We start from the raw sequence: 14,920 nt of genomic DNA on the forward strand, positions 1-14,920 counted from the left end.
TATGTAACCTCTTAGAGGCTTCCCAATATTTCCCAAATTTTACCAGTTCCTGCAGCTGCTTGAGTAAAGAGAATGTTGTCAGTGTCCCGAGCTTGCTGTGTGAGGAAGGGGGAAAGATAGCCTGGTTAAATCACTGGCGTGCTATTATACAAGTTTCGCTCTGGTGAGCCAAGCCGTCCTCGGATGTAATTTCCGTGTATTTCTTCACCTCTCACCTTCCTCCACAGTTATTACTTAACCCACTGACCCAGATAGCTGCTTATTAACATTTAATACATGTCGAATTGTTAGTGGGCTTTGAACAAAACATGAAGAAGTTTCTGATTTGCTTTCAGCTCACTGCCCTTGAACCATTACATGGGTACATCTGTAAAGCTCGGCCCCATTGTGGCTCTAACCAGGGCATAGATTATGAAGAAGAATCAGGCCCTCCCCCACTCATGTAAGCTTTCACTCATTTAACAGATAGCGATGAGCTCTGATGAACTCCTATTGTAATGGCCACATTACAGAAAGGAGGTCACAGTGCAGAATCACAGCACAGAACAGAATTCATTCTCCTGTTGCTGGGAGTGGGGGAGGGCAGGAGATTAGGAGACCAAATGAGTCAAAGGTATATCCATTCAAACAGGCCCCCGGAGCCCCTAACCCTGTCTTCAGGGCTCAGCAATATTTTTTGCGCTGGTTGGTTATGGGGTCAACTTGGCACAAACCTAGACATATCTGGGAAGAAGAAGTTTCAGTTGAAGAATTGCCTCCATCAGATTGGCCTGTAGGCAAGTCTGTGGGGCCATTTTCTTGATTGATGACTAATGTGGGAAGGCTCAGCTCACCGTGGGTTGGTGCCACCATTAGACTTGTAGTTCTGGGTAGTGTAAGAAAACAAGCTGAGACAGTCCTGGTGAGACCTGAGAGGCTAGGGTCAGATGGAAGTGGGGGAGGACCTCCCCTATCAGTGGACTTGGGGAGGGGCATGGGAGGAGAAGAGGGAGGGAGAGCGAGATTGGGAAGGGATGAGGGAGGGGGCTACAGCTGAGTTACAAAGTTAATAAATTGTAATAAATTAAAAATTAAATTAAAAAATCAATTATGTTTAATTTGATAAATATTTGGATTTGCAAAAAAAAAAAGAAAAAAAAAAAAGAAAGCTGAACAAGCCATAGCAAAGTGTTCTTTTATAAAGGTATCTGCTTTGGTTTCTGCCTTGATTTCCTGTCCTGACTTTGCCTGAAGATAGACTGTAACTTTTGAGGTAAAGCGAACTTTTTCCTTCCCAAGTTGCTTATGATCATAGTGTTTATCACAGCCATGGAAACCCTGATTGAGGCTAACCCTAACCTGGCATTTGAAAGGTGGGTGGGTGAGGCCCACGGGCAAACCTAGCAGGTGAGAAGCTGAGGCAGAAGGGTGGAGAGCCGAGGTCTATCCTGGTGGTTTACGTAGTAAATCTGAGGCAAGGTGCACCCTGGACATGGACTTTTCCATTCTGCAGCTTCATCCTCTCAGCCAAAGAGGAGCAATGACGGTTTGGTGCACGTTCTTTTGATGATCATGTAGCGTTGTGGGGTTCTTCCAACCCCCAGTCAAAGGTGGCTGAGTCCTCCACAGATCTGTAGCACTCAGCTTAAAATCTGACCTCCTTTAAATCACCCTACACATGCTCATGCATAAGCTGTTTTTGGCCTCTAACGACACATTTTTACAGAATCAGTGGTTCTCAACCTTTCTAGTGTTGGGACCCTTACACACAGTTTCTTATGTAGAGGTGCTCCCTACCCATAACATTACTCCGTTGTTACTTCATAACTGTACATTTGCTACTGTGGTGAATCATAATGTAAATATCTGCTAGGAGAGCCCTGTGGGGTTTGTGACCCACGGGCTGAGAAACATCGACATAGACAAACGTGTCATTCTTATTGACCAGGCACAGACAATCTCTAAACATATTAATAAAGTGACTCTTGAGAGGATGTATGAAGGCTTGATGGCGATATGGAGGAAATTGCTCACAATTTTCAAGCTACATTAAAACAAAACAAAACAAAACAAAACAGTCTAGCCAGACGTTTTGGTGCACTCCTTTAATCCCAGCACGGGGGGTAGGGTGAAGGGGTGGGGGGTGAGGAGGCAGAGGCAGGTGTATCTCTGTGAGTTCGAGGGCAGCCTGGTCTACAAAAATGAGTCCAGGACAGCCAAGGCTACAAAGAGAAATCCTGTTTGGAAAAACAAACAAACACTAAACAAAACCTGGTTACCTGAGGTGGGTATTTTCAGAAGGGAAAGATTGGTGCAAGGAGCCAGTGTGCCCAGTTACAAAGCTTCTCAGTGTGCAAACAAAAGAACACCCTAGTCGCTGTCCCTGAGCTGGGCTGGCTCTTGCTGGCTGGTGTAATTTACCTCCCAGTCACCCAGTGTTCTCCAACTGCTGTGTGCCGGGCTCCAAGCTGTCTGGGAGAAAGGCTGGCTGGCTCCATGACCCCGGGGCTGCAGTCTGTGACTCGGACTAAGTTTTTGTGTTAAAAGCAAACATTAACTTATTTTTTGGTGTTGTTGGTCTCTTTCGGGTGCTTCCAGACCCTCCTAGATCACCTCCTAGCATTATCTGTCAACCTTTTACTGCTTTTCATAACAATGCCCTCAGAGGACAATTGGAGTGGAAACAAGGCTGGATTTATGGTCAGAAACTTGCGTTTAAATGTCTGTCTGCGCAGCTGTTTATTAAAATAGATAGACTTTGGCCAAACCACTTACCCTCACTGAGCCACAATTAGTTTTCATAGCTATTAAATGGAGTTAGGAAAAGATGTATGTGCCATGGACTGGGTGCTTAGTGTATGACAGACACAGCCAGCTCTCTGCACTCTGTATGAATTATTTACTCATGGGATTGCCATCATAGCCTTGGGAGCTGGTTAATATCCTGCTCTCACCCCATTTTACAGAGGAGAAAACTGATGGGTTTAATAAGAGGTTAAATAAGGTCCCAATGTTATGTTGATATAAGAGCAAAGAAATGAAGGCCAGTGATCCGGGCATGAAGAGGGATGGACTGAGGAAGGTGCAGTTTCCCTGGCTCTATCTCACTATAGACGGTTGTAAGCCACCATGTGGTTGTTGGGAATTGAACTCAGGACCTTTGGAAGAACAGCCAGTGTTCTTAACCTCTGAGCCATCTCTCCAGCCCTAAAAATCACTTTCTTACAACAAACTCACAAATAAAAACAACACCCAGCTACCCACTCAAACCCATACCCACCCTCAAACGCTGTGAGTCTCAGCAAACTTCTGTGCCGTTAGAATGGCCATTCAGAAGCCTCATAGCTTTCCTAGGTTTTTACACTTCACCATCAATTACATTTCTACAGAGCTATACAACAGAGAGAGAAGGAAAAGAAAAAAAAAAAAAAAAAAACTACCATATGAATCCAGCTATTTTACTCCTAGGCAGATATACCCAGAGAACTCCGTATCTGATCGTAGAGATATTTGCACATCCATGTTTATTGCTGCTCTATATTTATGACAGCAAGGAAGGAATCAGCCTAGATGTCTATCAACAGATGAATGAATAGTGAAAATGTGGTTGATGCTTACCCAAAATGGGATGTTACTCAGCTGTAAAGAAAAATAAAAATCTGCAGGAAAATGGATAGATTTATAATGTGAAGTTACCCAGAAACTCAGAAGAAGGAAAAAGCATATAGGTGAATCTTCTGCTATAACGTATACATGTTTAGATATAAACAAGCCAAAAACATGGCTATAGTATAGCATTTAGAACAGGGACGAAGAAAGGGTAATGTTAGATGATGAGCAAGCACACAACACAAGCAGATATGAGTCATGACGGAAGACATAAAATTAATTGTTTTTCTATTTTCAACTCTGTCATCATTTTTTCTTTTCTTTTTCTAAGCAGACAAAGGCTTATTTTATTTTAATGACTGGTCCATGTGATCTATTACTGAGGCCACTAAGTACAGACAAGAGAGAGATACTTTAAAAATATGGAACACGATAAATTTGCATGCCATGCTTGCTCAGGGACCAGGCTAATTTTTTTTTTTTGTGTGTGTTGTTTCAACTGTAGTTTATATGCTGCTGAAGCAAACATAGTTAGTTTTCTCCCTTTCTCCCTTCCTCCCTTTCTCCCATCCTCCTTTCCTTCCTCCCTCCCTCTCTCCTTTCTTCCTTTCTTCCTTTCTGTATGGGTAAGCTCCGCAGCTCCTCTTAAGACAGCTGGCTAGTACAAAGTTGGCCAACACTTCTTTTGAACTATTTTTCCCTAGACAAAGACTAATAACATTTTAGCACTGGATGTAAGCTCAGAGAGTATCAGGTCAAAGTTCTCAACTTTAGACACAATGATTACACAGGGGTATAATACAGGGTATACTCCCAGAGCATACAGGGGGTCTTGAGTGCCAAGCATAGACAGAGTGTCCCCCAAGGCCCCCCACACACACAGCTTCAACCACCGCTTGGCCAGTCTTGCTTCATCCATGTCCCTCCCATTCTCCACCTTCATCTCCTGTCTCCCTCCCAATGGAATATTTTGAAGTGAGGCTCAGGCACCAGAACACTTTCTCATAAACACAGCATATATTTTTAAACTGTAAGATCTCTGATTTTAATATTAGCACCATGTTATTATCACACCAGGAGAGCTAATCTTGATTTTTCAATTTGACAGGATTTGAAATCACCTAGGAGACAAATCCCCAGGCAGGTGTATCAGGGTGTTTCTGGGGAGAGTTCCCTGATGAGGGCCGGGGTCCTGGACTATTCAAAAGAAAGCAAACCAGACACCAGCCTCCATCTCTCTCTCTCTCTCTCTCTCTCTCTCTCTCTCTCTCTCTCTCTTTCTCTCTCTCTCTCTCTCCTTCCTGACACAGTGTGGCCAACCTCCTCAAGACCTTATACCTTGACTGTGATGGACCACACCTTCACACTGTGAGCCAACACCTACCCTTTCTCTACTTCCTTGTGCTGATTTTGTCCACAATAACAATATTGGAGGCTGGAGAGGTGGCTCCGGGGTTAAGAGCACTTGCCGTTCTCTGAGAGGACATGGATTTGATCCCCAGTCCACTTAGGGGGTCATAGGCATTTCTAACTTCATTTCGGGGGAGGGGGAACCCTGCCCTGACTGCTTTGGTCATCGTGCACACATGAGATGTATAGACACACATGTAGGCCAAACACTCATAAAATAAAAGAATCGAAAACCAAAAATAAACAAATAACTAAGAAGAGCTGGAGGTGTGGTAGCACATGCCTTTAACCTCAGCACTGGGAGGCAGAGGCAGGTGGATCTCTGTGTTTGAGGAGAGCCTGGTCTATATAGCAAGTTCCAGGATAGTCATAACTACACAGTGAGACCTTTTCTCCAAACAAACAAACAAACAAACAAACAAACAAACACAACTCCCTTTGCTTAAAATCATCAAATCTGCTTTCAAGGTTCAAATTATTTCATTTGTCACAGATTTTAAAGAACAGTTGTTTTGTAGTACAGGAAACTTTTTCTCTTCCAGCATACTCTATTGTGAAAGATGCAGTCATGACACTTTAAAGCGGTTCTGCCCTTTGGCTCTAAGCAGCTACATGAAGCTGGGAAGTTAGCGGACGCCAGATAAAACCATGCTGCACTATGATGAAGAACTGGGCAGCCCTCAGCTCTCTTTAGGCTGTTTAGGCTGTTCAGGGTCCCAAGCCTGCTCCACCACTTCCTAACCAGGCGACCTGTGAATGAGTGTCTTCCTTTCCTTGTTGAGTGTGGTGCTGGGAACGGACCTGCCTGGAAGGGCTGTTGGAAGGAGAGCGCTCATAGTGCAGGTGGTTGGACCAGCACATGGCACTTTGTAATTACTCAGGAAGCATCAGCAGGGTCATCTCCTGACGTGGTCGTGACGTGTTAGTAAGTCCTGCAGGTGACCGTAATAGAGGGTGGGTGTCTGGGGAGTATGCCACAAAGAACATCACATAACCATTGTTTTGTGTTATTATTACAATGACGATTTGGAACAGGACTTGCCTTTTGTTGCCCTTTTATTTTTATTTTTTTTGGAAAAAGAGTCTTTCAACGTAGGCTGGCTTTGAACATCCGACAGTTCTGCTGACACTGTAGCAGTAAAGGCCCATTAACAGAAAACTGCTTCCTTCTAGTCCAGACAGGCCTGGGTGGAGACCCCTACATTCCAGTTGGTCAAGTCCTGCCTAAAGAACCATCTTCAGGAAAGCAGGAGCCATCTTAGGCCAAGCTAAAGAGGAATCATTAGCTCATTAGCCTGTCAAATGAGAGGGTGTTCTTTTCCTTCCCAGAATTTTCATGGAGCCACAGCCAAGGTGCAACGTAAGTGTGAGGCAATCTTTTGTTTTGCTCTCTCTTTTCTGAACATGCTTTCCCTATCACCTTGGATTTCACTTTTTCTCCAAAGCTCCTCTCCCTACAGAAAATTGCGTATGCTTTTCTGCCGTGAGACTAGCTTCCTCCCCTGCTTAACTCAAACAGCTTCTCTTTTCTCCTTTCTCCTTCACCTCTCTGTTTTCCTCTTCTGGGTCACTGCAGAGATTACAGTTTGCTTACTCTGAGTGTCCCCCCCCCCCCCACTTCTAAGCTCAAGTAAGATTGTCCTTGACCTTTCTCTTGCGTTCAACCTTAAATTCTTTTATTAATAAGAATAAGAACCCAAGAGGGAACCCTGATTTCCCCAGTGACACTGTTTCAGTGTTGGGATTACAGCTGTTCTATGCAGGGCTCTGCTAGGAATATCCCTTTCTGTTTGCTTTTGGAGTTTTATGTCTCCCCAGATGGCCTTGAACCTGTTAGCAGAGAATGACCTTGAACTTCTGACTCTCCTTTTCTGTTGGCCGTGTCTCCAGTGCTTAGGACTACAGGTCTGCGCCTACACACCCATGGTCCGTGCCAGGTTTATGCCACGATGGGCGTCAAACCAAGCGTTTAGCACACGGCAGCCAAGCACTATGCCGGCCAAGATAAAATTGCCTTTATCAAAAATTTTCAATCATGACTGTTTGTGAATGATATACGGTGGTGGTGGGGAGGTGTGGAGGTCAGAGGACGACTTTATGGAGTTGGTTTTCTCTTCCCACCTTTACACAAGTTCCAAGGATCAAACTCAGGTTGCCAGGTTTTGGGGGCAAGTGCCTTTGGCTGCTGAGCCAAGCCCCAGGTTTTGAAATTGCTTTTCTTGTCCAAGTCAGCACTACTGGTGTCTCTGCAGAGGTTGGAGGGAGCTCTGGGGCACTTTCCCTCCTCAGCTTCCTCCTTGAGGCAGAGGTCAGAAGCATTCAGACAGTTTAGTGATAGTTCTGGAGGTTTTTATGCCCACAGGGTTTCAAACCTCCAGAAAGGAGCCAATGATCAACACAGAGAGCTACAGGTTGTATCTGCCAGTAATGCCAATACTCCAGAGGCTGAGGCAGGGGTATCTTGAGTTGTAAACCAGTCCTGGCTGCAAAGTGAGTTCAACATTATGAAGTAAGATCCTGTCTCAAGATAAAAGAGACTAGATAAACAGTCCTCCTCGCAAGGGGTATCAGCAGAGGCATCTCTGTTGCTCGGGACAGTGGGAAGTCCCCCCAAAGTGTCCCAGGATGGATGATAAATCATCCACCCACCCCACCCATCCCCAGGGCAGAGCATCGGGCCTGTTTTTAAAGAGCACAGAGTTTATTCATCTTTCCCCCATTTATCTCTGTTCTCTTGCCTCCCTTCCCCAGGGCCATAAATAACCCCATCCCCAGTCACATTAACCTCCAAAGCCTGGGGACAGGCCATGGGGCTGAGCCTCTGCATCTGCTGTAGCATGCAATCTTTTCCTTGTTAAAAATAGCATCTGTCTGTTAAGAGTGAGAGGTAGACCCTAAGGTGAGTTGTTCACCTACGAGGCTTCGGAACTGCTCAAAGTTTGCAGACAACTGTGCCTTCCTGTCTCTTACCCATCAGAAGACCTGGGTGATCTGGACTCTTTCTTAGTTAAGCACATACTTACTTCTTGTATTTACTCAACCATTTCAGACTTGTAGACTTAAGGTGTTTCTAATACATGTAGCAACAGCACGACTTCTTTACTGGCTGAGAAGGAAAATGCAAAATAATGACACTTGTTGTGCCATCAACATAGATTTAGACTGCATATGCTTATGAGGAGGATGACAATGGATTTCCTGGGAACAAAGCAAATTCTGACAAAAAATTTAAAACTCAAAGAAAATGCGCTAAGATGCATTGTCAATTCAGTTTTGCAAACACGCGGTATCTGTTAGGTGCACAGATTTTGTTTGAGCAAACCTTCTTGTGAGACCCACAGTTGAATTACAATGAAACTTCCTCAAAGAATTATTACTTTTATAGAGAGACTATGACAAAGTTACATATAATTGTCATGCAAGCCAAAGACAAATATATGACTTAAGAGGCATCCCAACTGTGTTCTGAGGGGATTTATGAACTCTCAGAGTCTCTCCTCTTTGCAGGAGGTGACATGGATTTAGATAAGAGGCCCTACTGTTGTTTATTTACTTTTCTCCAGTGCTGGGGATCAAATCCAGGCCACTGCACATAGCAGGCAAGAGCTCTACCACAAAAATAAATCCCCAGCCTTGCTTTTGCCTTTAAAAAAAATATTTAAGACAGCATTTCACTCAATTGCTGAGGCTGTAGCACAGGTCAGCCTCAATTTTGTGGTCTTCCTGCTCCAGCTTCCTAGGTAGCTGGGCCTGCACTACCAGGTCTAGCTTTTTAAAGAAAAACAAAACGAAACAAAGCAAAACAACTTTTTGAGCAGTAAGTGGGATGAGGTGGTGTGCACTTTCGATCCTAGCACTAGGAGAGGCAGAGGCAGGCAGACCTCTGCGAGTTCAAGGTTACTGTAGTTACTTAGGGAGTCCCAGTTAGCAAGGGTCACCCAGTAAGGCCTCATCTGAAAAATAAATAAGTAAATAATAATATAGGAAGCTGTCAGGAATGGCCAGCGGAGCATTATCGTGACAGCACTGTCTTAGTGCAGCTGTGGGGCTACAGAATTGCATTTTCCAGAAATGGGGTTTTACTAAGTAATGTAGGTTTGCCTACAATTCACAATCCTCCTGCCTCAGAAGTTTTGAGTGTGGGTGTTAGAGACATGTACCCCTTAGCCTGGAAATAGGGTATTCCAGGCTTTCTGATATTAGACATCTGTTGGGAGGGGCAGTGCTTGGAAGTTAGGGCCTTCCTCCTGCGAGATCCTGGGGCCACCCTTTTCAATTTTGCCCTATTGCTCAATCCCTTGTGGTAGAAATTCTGTCTCTACAAACCCATTGTGTGGACCATGAGAGCAGGTGAGTATATTCACCTGAAATCTGGGCTGTGGTGCTATCAGCTTGGTAGAATGCCTGTCTAGCAAGCATGGAAGTCCTGGGTTTGATCCCACCCAGCAGGGCATAAAAAAACAGGCAGCATGGCATGGCACATACCTGTTATGTTGGCAGAAGCTGAGGCTGGAGGCTCAGAAGTTCTTAAAACACCACCCACCCCTCCAGTTTGCCTAGGGTTACAGCAACTGAGCGCAGGGCTATAAAGTCCGTCTCTCCAGGGGTCCAATCAGGCTTCAATCTTTCTTCAAGTTATTATGTTACCCCCTGCCTCAGTTTCCTCCTCTGCAACATCAGGAGAACAAGAACATTTACCCTCAATGTTTAAATGAGTGAGTGCATAAAACGAGCTTAGAGTAGTGGTGAGGGTTGTCAAAGCTTGTCAAGTTTTCTGTTTTCCACTTGTTGGATGCCCCTAAGGGTTATGATACAGTTGACACCCCTTTGCTCCTGGGGAGGTAGTCTCCTTCTGCTACAGCTCCTTTGTCTCTCTGATTCTCCCCTGCTTACCCAGTTACTTTTCAGGGTTCTCCTTTTTCTACCTGTTAAAGGACAGAATGACAACAATTTGTTTAAAAGTTACTTTTTAGTATGCTAGTATATGTGGGAATGCGTTATGTGTATGTGTATGTGTGAGACAGAGAAAGATAGAGGGAGGGAGAGGAAGAGAGAGGCATGCACAAACCATGGTATACATGTGGAGCTCAGAGAATAACTTTAGGGGTCAGTTCTCTCCGCCTTTTGAGGCAAGGCTTCTTTGTTTCTGCTGTGGTTTATCTTCCAAAATGGCTGGTCCATGGGCTTCTGTGGGGTTCTCCTGCCTCCACCTTTGCCATCACTTTAGGAGTCCTGGGGTTACAGATACATGCCACTTCTTTCAAGCTTACCCCACTGCCCCCCGCCCCCAGACAAGGTTTCTCTTGTAGCCTTGTCTCTCCTGGACTTGGTTTGTAGACTAGACTGGTCTCAAACTCACAGAGATCCAACTGCCTCTGCCTCCCTGAGTGTTCAGGTTACAGGTATGTACCACCACCACACCAGGCACTCTTTAAGCTTTTTTAAAAATTATTATTATTAAATGTTTATTTTTTATATTGATTACAGTTTATTCACTTTGTATCCCAGCTGTAGCCCCCTACCTCCTCCCTTCCCAATCCCACTCTCATCTCCTCTTATGCCCCTCTGCGAGTGCACGGATAGAGGAGGTCCGCTTCCCCTTCCATCTGACCCTAGCTTATCAGGTCTCACCAGAACTGGCTGCATTGTCCTCCTCTGTGGCCTGGCAAGGCTGCTCCCTCCTCAGGGGATGGTGATCAAAGAGCTAGCCACTGAGTTCATGTCAGAGACAGTCCCTGTTCCCCTTACTAGGGAAACCACTTATATACTGAGCTGCCATGGGCTACATCTGAGCAGGGGTTCTAGGTTATATCCAAGTCCTTTGATGGAGTATCAGTGACAGAAAAGACCCCTGTGGCCAGATATTTTGGTTCTGTTGCTATCCTTGTGGAGCTCCTGTCCTCTCCAGGTCTTACTATCTCCCCCTTCTTTCCTAAGATATCCTGCACTCTGCTTTGATTCAGTGCTGGGTAGAGTCTTTCAGAGGCCCTCTGTGGTAGGCTCCTCTCCTGTTTCCTGTTTTTCCTTCTTCCAATATCCATCCCATTTGCTTTCTGACTGAGGATTGATCATCTTACCCAGGGTCCTCCTTCTAGCTCTGCTTCTTTAGGTGTACAGATTTTTGTAGGTTTATCCTATATTATATATCTAGAATCCATTTATAAATGAATATATACCGTGTGTGTCTTTCTATTTCTGGGATACCTCACTCAGGGTGATCTTTTTTAGTTCCCAAAGGGGAACCCTCCTCCATTGCTTCTGGGAGTGTAAACTTGTACAACCACTTTGGAAATCAATCTGGCGTTTTCTCAGACAATTAGGAATAGCACTTCCTCAAGATCCAGCTATACCACTCTTAGGCATATATCTAAAACATGCTCAAGTACACAACAAGGACATTTGCTCAACCATATTGATAGCAGCTTTATTCGTAATAGCCAGAACCTGGAAACAACCCAGATGTCCCTCAACAGAGGAATGGATACAGAAATTGTGGTACATTTACACAATGGAATACTACTCAGCAATTAAAAACAAGGCACTCTTAAAGCTTTTTTATGTAGGTTCTGGGGACTGAAATCTGGTTGCCAGGCTGGCATGGAAATGCTTTGCCTGCTAAGATGTCTTGCTCGCCCTATTTTTATTTTGGGTTTGTGGCTAGGGATCGAATGCAGGTTCTATGAGGGTAGAGAGCTGTTGCCTGGCTTTTCTTTTGATGTTAGAACAGAGGCAACACAGAAGTCCATAAAATCAAATAAGTGTTCCAAAAGCCAAGGAGGTTTGTCTTGTAGAAAAAAAAAAGACTGAAAAAAAGTTAAAAATAAAAATCAGGTTTGTCATTCCAGTATTACTGTCCTTGCGAGGAAAGGACAGGAAGGCAGACCAGGAGAAAACATGGTGACAGTAGGTTGCTTCAGGTGATCTTTGTGTGGTCGGAGCAGAAGGGACTTTGTTATCACGGCTGGAATGACTAGTATGGGAAACCTGACTGTAACCCCTTTTCTGAGAAGGGTCTTCCAACAGTTTAGCTTCATTCTGGTAATGTTGGATTTTAGCATGAGTGACTCCATATTGATTTTTTTTTTTTAAAGTCTTGTCTGTTGTATCTGGTCCAAAACAATGGCTTCCTGTAATTTCCATTTAATGTGCCTGTCCTTTCCATGTGGGTAACTCCCTAAGGAGACAACATCTGCCCTCCACTTTCCTTCTCATACACTCTCAATGGAGTGAGCTCAGCCAGATCCAGGCTGCAGCTGCCTCTCGTGGCTGCTCTCTTGCTGAGCCCCAGGCCTGTCTGTCTGTCTGGATCCATTATACTTCTCACCACTTTCTTCCTACTAGGTTTTTCCATCTTTTAACTCATCCTTCCTTGAGCTTCCTCACTATGTTCAAAATCTCACCCCATCCGGCTTCTTCAGAGTCCTTTAGTGGTCCTTTGTCCTCTAAAGGATGAGAGTCATATTTCTTGGTATATAAAGACTTTTGTCTATGTGTGGTCCAGACCCTCATCTGTCGGGGGGATTCCTACTGTTTGCCCCGTCAGTCTTCCTCCTCTCTTTCTCCCTTGTCCTCTTCCTGGTCCTGCAGAATCTAATGGCCACCTCTCCGAGGTCACAGCACATATGATTTACGTGTTCCTTTGGCTTCAAATATCATCCAGTGAGCAACTATTAGAAAACATATCAGTGCAGTCCTTATCCCTCCCATGCCGTTTTCTTCCACTGGGAGTTCCATGAGGGCAGCAACCACGCTTGCTTTTGTATTCTTTGTGCCTGATACGGTACATCTGGCACACCAAAGTTGTTCAGTACACACCGAGTGAAAGCTGCTGCAGAGACCATCCTCACAAGCCTTGAGGAGCCTTCATTAGCGGGGTGTTTCACACTGAGGGCCATATGTGCGTGTCCTTAGCTTCCTAGGCAGAAGACTTGCAGATAACTGTCGACAAAAACAAGGACCGTTAAGGAACGGAGTTGAAAATTGGTGGTATAAGTGGCACAGGCAGCCTTGAAGGTCCGTTAGGGACACTTTCCCTCTGGAAGATGAATCTCTGGCCTGGGTGGAGACCTAACATTCCAGTTGGGCCGGGTTAATCACCTGGCTAAGGGATCACAAACAGGAAGGTTGGGACTGCCTTTAGGGAGGCAGGCCCACCTTCCTGGGGAGGGGGGGAGGGCTGCCTTAAGCCATGCTAAAGAGAGAGGAGGGATAATTATCCCTTTAGTAAGGTAATATACTTCTCCTTCCCAGAATTCTCACCCTCTAGCTCAGGCTATAGTGGATCACAGACTCATAGTCTGCCAGAAAAGCATCTTTTTTTTTTTTTTTTCCTTTTCTTTTCTTATTTCTACCCCTGCCTTAAGAATGATTTCCTTAACAGTTCCGGCTTCACTCTTTCTCCCTACACTGTGGCCACATGCTGATATCTCCACTCTTGACTTAGCTCAAGCAGCTAGGCTTTTTTCTTTTCCTTTTTCACTCTCATTCCCTTGACAGCTGCCAAGATTGCCTTCCTGAGGGTGGAGCGGGTTGGGGGTGAGAATATGGGGTGGGGTTCTTTTAAACTCTAATTAAAGTGTCCTCTGGTAGAATTTTGGGGGGGTCATTTATGTATACTTTCATTTCAGTTTCAAATATCAATACTTTCACTTCTTCCTTTCAAATTTGTATCCCCTTGATCTCCTTTAGTTGCCTAGCTAGAGCTTCAAGTACTATATTGAATTGGTAAAAGAGAGTGGGCAGCCTTGTCTTGACTTTAGTGAAATTGCTTTGTGTTTCTATCCATTTAATTTAATGTTGGCTATTGGATTGCTGTATATTGCCTTTATTTATGTCTAAATATGGGCCTTGCATCCCTGATCTCTGCAAGATTTTTAACATGAAAGGGTGTTGGATTTTGTTAAAGGCTTTTTTCAGCATCTAATGAGATGATCATGTATTTTTTTTCCCAGTTTGATTATATGGTGGATTACATTAATGGGTTTTTATATATTGGAGCCATCCTTGTAACCCTGGGATAAAGCCTACTTGATCATGGTAGATGATGTTTTTGATGTGTTCTTGGATCCTGTTTGTGAGTATTTTATTGAGCATTTTTGCATCAATGTTCATAAGGGAAATTGGTTTGAAAGTCCCTTTTTTTGTTGACTCTTTGGTTTAGGTATCAGGGTGAAACATTAAAATTAACTGTTTGATATTGACAACTTGATTGATTTTTGTTTTGTTCTGATTGTTGGTATTTCCTACGGTATTTCCTACATCATCTACAATAAATATCTTTACTTTTAGAATATAAAGTATTAAATGCAAAAAGCTGGTCATAACGCATGCCTATAATCCCAGCACTTGTGAGGCAGAGGTAGAAGGATCAGGAGTTCAAAGCCACCCTCAGCTCTCTAGTGAAGTCAACTTAGAAATTTTGGTTGTGTGAGATTATAGGAAAGAAAAAAAAATAAAAAAAAAATAGAGTCTTACTGTGTAGCCCTGGTTGGCCTATAACCTTTATGTAGACCAGGCTGGCATGAACTCACAGGCTGGCCTGCCTCTGCCTTCTGTGTTCTGAGAGCAAAGACGTATGCTAGCATGCTGTGCTCAAATATCTGTTCATCTGTCTGTGTGGCATTATCTGTTCTTCCAGAGAAAATCCTGCACTTTTCTTTGGACACATATCCTTCACTATTTTTTAGTTTATAGAATATGGGTGAAGTAGACCTCTAAAAACCCGGCTTTGTTTGATATGGGCATGCGAAACAGAGGTAGCCAATTATTATTTTTTGTTTGTTTGTTTTTAAGAGTGTTTTGTTTGTTTGTTTACACAGCCCTGGCTATCCTGAAACTACATGGACCAGGCTGGCCTGGAACTCACAGAGATCTGCCAACCTCTGCTTCCCAATGCTGACACATAACACTGTGCTCCACTCGC

Source organism: Meriones unguiculatus, chromosome 3 (assembly GCF_030254825.1).
Source record: "Meriones unguiculatus strain TT.TT164.6M chromosome 3, Bangor_MerUng_6.1, whole genome shotgun sequence".
NCBI classification, from domain to species: Eukaryota; Metazoa; Chordata; class Mammalia; order Rodentia; family Muridae; genus Meriones; species Meriones unguiculatus.